The sequence below is a fragment of the Anarrhichthys ocellatus genome, unplaced genomic scaffold, assembly GCF_004355925.1.
Source record: "Anarrhichthys ocellatus isolate YVR2014 unplaced genomic scaffold, GSC_Weel_1.0 scaffold191, whole genome shotgun sequence".
NCBI classification, from domain to species: Eukaryota; Metazoa; Chordata; class Actinopteri; order Perciformes; family Anarhichadidae; genus Anarrhichthys; species Anarrhichthys ocellatus.
Window position 1 is genome coordinate 210,502 of NW_022280221.1, and position 7,978 is coordinate 218,479.

Below are 7,978 nucleotides of genomic sequence, written 5' to 3' on the forward strand. Positions count from 1 at the left end.
TTTAGTCCAGGAAACGTCTCTGTCGCACAGTTTCTCTGTGTTTTTGGTTTCCTTCAGGAAGCGGCAAGCCGGACAAAAGGTGAGGGACGTTTGTTAAATGCCAGGAGGAGGAAGAAGAAGAAGAAGAAGAAGAAGAAGAAGAAGAAGAACATGATCCCGTGATGGTGGCCGAGTTTATGGTGAAGGTGACAAAAAAGCTAAAAATAAAAATTTTAAAAAGGAACAAACTGAAGATTCCAGCTGATAATCCAAACTGTGATAGAATCCAGAGGGATGATGGGAAATCTGGTTCGGCAAAAGCATCCAACTGGACGAGGCTCCCGGCTGCACAGATGAATCATTGGAAAAGAAAATAGTCGGACGTTTGGTTTCCGGCATCTCCTGAAGAAGAGAGGAAGAAGAGAGGAAGAAGAGAGGAAGGAAATGTTAGCAGAGCTGCAGACATCAGATATTTTCAGAATAAGAGCAGCCATATGTATTCTTCCATTGCACCTCCACAAATGTCATCACCACACACACACACACACATGAACTTCTGCACCCACAGTGCGATTTATTGGTGAGCTGTTGGTGTTGTTCTGCCACACCCGTCGACATTAAACCTGTTTTGTTTTGTCTTTAAAGAAAAAGGTTTTACCGTCATTAATGATTCACACGTCAGATATTCTTCAGGTAACCGACTAATCGTTTACTTCTTTAGTTGTGTTGAGTGTAAAAGAAGAGGGACAAGAGTTCATTAACATTTACACTTAAGTCACTACGAGGAGTTTTTAACTGGTTATGAAACAGTCCCAGTTTATTAATCCCCAGAACCATTTAGCGCTTGCAGGTTGTGTGTGTGTGTGTATATATATATATATATATATATATATATATATATATATTTGAGTTTTTTTTATTTGAGGAATCATTAACAGCCTTATCAGTGAACATACAGTCTCCCAATGTAGCCGAGTTAATGCATAATATTCATTATTCAAAGGTAGGTCGAGAAAATGTGTATTATTTGGGAAGATATCAAACGAGTAGCCCTCCGTGTTACTCTCCACTCTTCAGGAAGCTCTCAGCTTCAAAAGGGTTTCTTCTCTGATTCCGGTCTCTGAGTCTCTGGTCTCATGTCGGAGATCAAAGAGAAACAGCTGAAAAAGCTGCAGGTAGAAGCCCGAAGCAGGAAGCTGCTGCTGCTGGGCTCAGACACCCAGACTGTGTGTGTGTGTGTGTGTGTGTGCGTGTGTGTGTGTGTGTGTGTGTGACTCCACTTTAAATCAACAGTCTTATCTCATACACACACACACATAACACACACATACATACACACTCTCTTTGTTTGCTCGACCAAGTGGAGGCAGACTCGGTGGCTACCATCTCGACACACACACACACGCACACGGGAACACACACATGCACGCCTCAGACAGAAAAAAGGTGTGTTCACTTTCTTGAGTTAACATATATTATGATAAAATAATATATGACAGAATTAATATGAATGAGATCTGCTGGTTGTAAAGAGACTCACCAGCTGTGTGCAGCAGCTCCTTTAGTACGGTGACTGGACCCTGAGGACAGAAGCACACGACAGGAAACAGAGATTAGGACACGCGGGTCGTCACACAACCTGTGACACAGTGTACGGTTTAGATGATACGAACACGGAGAATAAACGAGATCAAATAGTTCAAACCGATATAACATGTAACATGTGGAGCTTTAATTTATTGGCCCACGACAACTTTGTAAATGAATTCCGGTGGTTTGTTGATTCACTGACATGCGTTCAGGATGATATCTCACACACACACACACACACACACACACACACACACACAGAAGGTGAAAGGTTGCACAATCAAACTGTACACATGTAAGCTGCTGCTGTTAATCTAAACTTTTCTAAACTCTTTCAAACTTAAACTTTCACGAACCAGTTCCTGTTCACGGACGTTAAAACTACATTTCCGCTCCTTAACAAACACAAATGTTGAATTTCAGAGCGTTTCGGGAAGTTTTAGGATTATTTTAAGAGAAATAAGACAACAGATTGATAGTTATGATGCTTTGTGGTCTCAACGTAGAACAGAATTTGCATTTTTGATTAGACTAAATAAAGGTTTGGGTCACATTAGCATGACGTTGCTACGTTTAGCACGTTTAAACATCGAGTTTCTGCTTTACATTCTGACGGATTGAAGAGTTGCAACATATCAGAGCTGTGTTTACTCTTCATCAACAAACACCAGCGTCGCCTTTCTGTTCAGTCACTGAACCTCATCACAGAAACTGCGACACATTTGTTTTGAGGCCGTTGATACGTGACAGAGAGAAGAGGTGATGATCTTTCATGCTATTTAATCACTTAAAAAAGTTAAAGAGTTCACAACATGTAAGAGGAGCCGTGTTTGTTGATCTCACTTCATTGTTTACTGACTGACAGCATCCAAAAAAATGCTCTTATTACTTATTGAACTAGTTTATTTGCACAATATATGTTTACGTCTTCTGCTCCTTCCTGTAATATGTAATAAATATGATCATATAAATAAATATGATCATATAAATATTCTTTCGGAGGCAGAAACCCCTCTGGGTTTATTTAAAGCCTAACTCACCTAAATATAGTTAATATGTCACAATAATAAGTAAATGATAACAAAATGATCATTTACTTATTATTCACAATAATAACATGAATATATAGAATAATCATAGCATAATATGCTGCAGCTCACTGTCTGTAGCGCTGCAGCAAATAGTCGATTAACAAATTAATCGTTAGTCAAATAAAACAAAAACAAATGAATAATTGAAAGACGCCTCTTAGGATTCTGGGAAAACTTCTTCAAATATTACGGGCGTAATGATAATTCATGAGTGGAGATGATATAACATAAGACGCTACCACGTAGAGTAATAGTGCCATAATGAGAGGAAGGGCATCATAGTTACACAGCAGAGGGTGCTAGCTTAGCATTAGCCACCGTAAGCTACTGGTCACAGCAGACCAACTAACAGCTGCGTTTCCACCAAGAAGCTCCCGGCTATTGATGGCTATTTATTTGTGCTTTTTGTGAAACTATCAGAAAATAACTCTCTCTCTCTTTCAGGAAGCAAACAGCAAAGTATAACTTTAGTTCTAATGTCATCAAACAAAGAGAAATGTTCTCCTTTAGTCCTAAAATGTTCCTAAATCCGTACTCGAGGACTTCCTTGTTTTATGAATGAAGCGGTACATGAGTGTGTTTGAGCAATCAGATACCCTGCAAACTTTACTTTCAGAAAGTACTACCACCAAACCAGGATCTTCTTGTGGGTTTAAAGGACCCCAGAACCTAATTTAGATCCTGGTCCCTCAGAGGTTCCTCGTCTCTGGGGATCCTCTAGGTCTGTTATGTGTCATCGTGTGAGTCACTTCTTCTCTCAAAAGTTACTACGTGTTGCTTTCAATAAAGATGTGTTTTTTCCTCATGTATTCTACCTTTTATTCGTGATCCTGCACCTTTTAAACCCACTTTTCTCTTTTGTTCTTTAACAAAACCGTCACCGACTTTCTTTTGGAGAGAGCTCAGACAAATGAGAAGAAGGAAGAACCGACCGAAGGCCTGATTTAAAAAGACAGAAGTGGAAAGAGAAGAGAAGCTTGAAGGGTTAAAGTTTAACGGAGCAGCGACACAAACGTAGAGAGAAGACGAGTGCAGACATGACGGTGACATTCCTGCCATTCTCGGGTACGCAGGCCTCGCCCTGAAGAACGACACGGCTCGTTCTCACAAACACGACGGAGCTTAATGAAAGAAGAGGCAACCGGGGTCAAAGGTCGTTGGAGAACTTTATGGAAAGAATCCCGACCGCTTGTTTCTTCTGTATAAAAAACAAACACTGAGCAGGTGAGACGCTGGAGCGTTGGAGTAAATTACTGGTTTAAAACATGACAAAAACATCAACCGAACACATAGAAACGTCTGGATGTCTGAGGATAGAAGACATTTGGTGGCATGTTCGTCATCTCTGGAGCGACTAACGCTGGGCGGGAGATGTGAAACAACTAAAAATCCTCGATATCTAACTTGTAATTATGACCGAGGGGTGTGGCGTGGATGGGTTTTCCTAGCTGGCAGCTTGTTTTTCTGAACGCAGCATGAAGAGAAGATTCTATTTTAAATCATATTAGTTTGAAGGAGCTCTGACTGACAAAGAAAAGCAGTTTAAAGTAGCAGCAAAGCAGCTTTTTTCCAGTTCACTTAAACATAAAAACATCCAAATACTGGTTACCACCGATATACATCTCAGCAGTTGTGTCGTGTTCAACGTGTTCCCTGTAATTATTTCAGAATAAAGCTTTTATCTCCAGAGTTCAATGCAACAAATTACCCAAACAACCACGGGATGAATTACAGGCTGAAGTCGAGTCATTTCTTCCTTCAAGATCAAATCAAAGTTTGTGTTCAGTGAATAAATGTAGACCCTACAAACATGCAAACGTCTCCAAACCGCTGAGTCGACTGGTTTCTCTCCTCACTTTTAGGCACAAAAAAAAGACAAATTTGAGGAGTTGTGTCATAATGAACAGAACAAAAGCACATTTCTGCCACATAAAGTTGAACTTATTTGAATCTAGTTTCAAATGCTTGTGAATTACTTGATTGTATTTCTTCATATTCTAAAAAACAAGTCAGATAAAAGCATGAAAAAGCTCTTTGAACTGGTGAGCTGGTCACAGCTGGTGCACATCTGTAACCAGTGACGAGGCGCTGCAGGTAGGTGCTGTTCTGGTTCTAGAGGTCGGAGTCTGTGGAGGAAACCAGTGATGATGACTTCCTGAATCACGACACGTTGATCCTGAAGCAGGTTCTACAGGACATGCTGGAGAGGGGAGCTGCTCTCTGAGGGGCCGTTGTTGGATTCTGGTCCTGACTGTAAATCCTCACACCAGGTTTTATCAGACGGATCGGCATGTTTTTTGTCGGTGGTTTTAGTGCGTGTCTGCTGAATCGGCTAATTCCTCTTCTTTACCTAAAGCTCATGCGGGCTCCTGTTCGACTATCAGAGGACGAGATCTTTACTCGGGATCCTTCTCCCGTACAACAGGTGTGTGTTGCTGTTGTGACCTGAAGAGAACCGGTTTTAGTTTTAGATCTTCAGGACAACAACGCCGTGTTTTCAATAAAAACCTGTTGCTGGAAGCCAACACAGAGTTTCTTTTATCCCCTAACGTGGCAGCATGTTTGCTGATTTGACTCCTTAAATAATGCAAAAACTACACCTGTAACTCTGCACCACCTGTAACTCTGCACCACCTGTACCGGTTCTCCACACACAAGGAACATAAAGAGCAAGAACTCCTCTCAGCATTCAAAATGTCTAAAATGAATCCTGAACCATTGCCTGAGGCGGTCACCTCCAACCCACAACACCCAACATGGAGGCCCGCTGCAGAACAAAGGCTTCCCGTCACCAGTGTTGACGCCTGCTAACAGTGACGATGACGGCGATGAAGATAAAGTGACAAAGGGACAGACGAGTCAATCATCCGTTGGGCCCCCGGGGCCCCGAGAGGTGCTCTACAGCTGAAGACCAGCTCTACCTGACACCTGGTGACCTCGGTGATCATCGCGTCCCGCTTGAATGACAGAAGAGGAAGTAAAAGGGGGGGAGGGGATATTATACAAAGAGGGTTTCCTCTTTGTATAATAGAGAAAATGACTCTACTTCTCTCTTGATTTATTACCTCAGTAAACATTGTAAACATGAGTTTATGGTCTCAATCTCTAGTTTCAAGTCTTCTTCAATACAGCATGATGTTCATTTAGTACATTATGGTCCATTTAGAGTCACACAGACCATAAAGCAGGGGATGCTTTAGGGCGGGGCTACTGTGATTGACAGGTCGCTACCAGAGACGTATATGGCGTCTCTACGTCACTCCTCCTCAGTCCAGATATGGTCACTTCCGTTCATCGTTTGCAGAAAAAAAAAAGACATGGCAACGGCGAAATCGGCAAACTTAAATCTTCAAAACATCCGTCCACAAACCAATGAGTGAAGCCGCTATGACTACGTCTACTTCTTATCTACAGTCTGTGGGGAGGAACGTCAATGCTTTTCTACACCAACTGGTTTTGTTGCAGGGTGAGCTGGGACGATTGGTCGGCTACATCGCTGCAGAGCAACACAGAGGAGAAGAAGAAGAAGAAGAAAAGTGCTAGCTCAAGACGAAACAGCTCAACACTCGAGAGTCAAAGCTGCAAGCTGAGCGGCCAAATACGCTCCAAAATTGGGCCTCATGCCTCCACAGATGTATTCACACGTTTTGTTGCTGTGAAATGGGTCCAAGTGGTCCACTCAGACCCTCGGGGATATGAGCACATGATGAAATATAAGTCACGCAGACATGTGGATGCAAAAATAATAGTTTGGGCTTAATAAATTTAAAAACACGCAGACCTTTAGATTCACTAAATATCGTTTGCCAAACCTCATCAGGCCAGAAATAGAATTAAAATGTATTAAGAGTTACAGAGTTACTGTTTTTAAATCTCCTTTTCTTTTGCCTCATCTTTTGATGCTTTTAATGGTTTTATGTGAAGCACTTTGAATTACCTTGTTGTTGAAATGTGCTGTACAAATACACTTGCCTTGTCTTACTAGGAACAGAGCATGAGTCCCAGAAAAAGAGGAAGAAGAAGAAGAGAAGAGAAGAAGAAGAAGGAAAAGGTAAAAGTCTCTGGATTTAAACTTCCTGTGACCCGTGTCGACAAACTGAGCTGCAAACTCTCGGTTCCAAGTTGCCCCAGTCGGGGGAGCGTGTTGGTGTCAGGAGGCTGCGTCTGTCACTGACTTAGCGGTTTGCTATTTGTTTCAGGACGCTAGCTTCCGGCTGCGCTGCACATCATGTTGAAATCTGACAGGATGTGGTGCAGCATTGCATCACTGGATGTGGTGCAGCATTGCATCACTGGATGTGGTGCAGCATTGCATCACTGATACGCAAGACACGCAAGACACGCAAGACACGCAAGACACGCAAGACACGCAAGACACGCACCTTTCTTCAGAAAGGATGCAATCTGATCGTAACGCTCTGCTGCTGCATGTGGCTGCAGCGCCGTCTTTGTTCAAGTCGAGTGTCTTCACAAGCCTCGTTTTTATCTGAAAGCAAGTTCTTCCAACGCCATCTTGTTTTTTGTTTTGTTTTTAGCAATGTGCATCGGGAATTCACGTTAACTGTGATGTAAACTGGGATGCTAATTGTGGCTAGCAGGGCTTAAAACTAAACGTGCCCTCCAGAGAGTTTCTTTTAGTAAAAAAGAACACTGGACAAACACCCTTAATTATGCATAACTGTAAGCTTTGATGTCACATCTCCTGTACAAATGTCATCAAGGATCAGCGTTAGAGACTCGAGGTCAACGCTTTGAGCTTTAAAAGTTCGCACAGATTTAAATCAAGTCTTTCGGGACTCATGTCTTCATTTTAAGTCCAATTGTAGTTTGTCTCCAATGTCTCATGTCTCTCATCTCTTTTGATTAAATAAAAGGTTCTTCTAGTTGATGCTGCTAAGTCTAGAATCACATAAAATGACATTAGATTTTACAAAATTCTGATTTGTGTGGAAAATGTTGAAATGATCTCACAACGGGACATCTTTTCACAAGTTTAAGTCATTAAGAAAAGAAAAGAAAAGAAAAGAAAAGCCAAAACACTTTCAGCAACAGATCTGCGAAGGCATTGGAGTCGAATGTCCTGAATCGCCGTTTGTCTTTTGTTCTTTAAACACGCCCCGTAGATACGAGACCTGAATTCTGTTTGGAGACATTTTCAACACAACAAAAGGCATTGCAGAAGGTATGTAGTGAAGTAAGGGTGTTTCTGTGACAGTTACTGCAAAAGTGTTGAAGGGCGTGGCAGCTCGACGGAGTGTGTGCATGTATTTGCATGTGTGTGTGTGTGTGTGTGTGTGTGTGTGTGTGTGTGTGTGTGT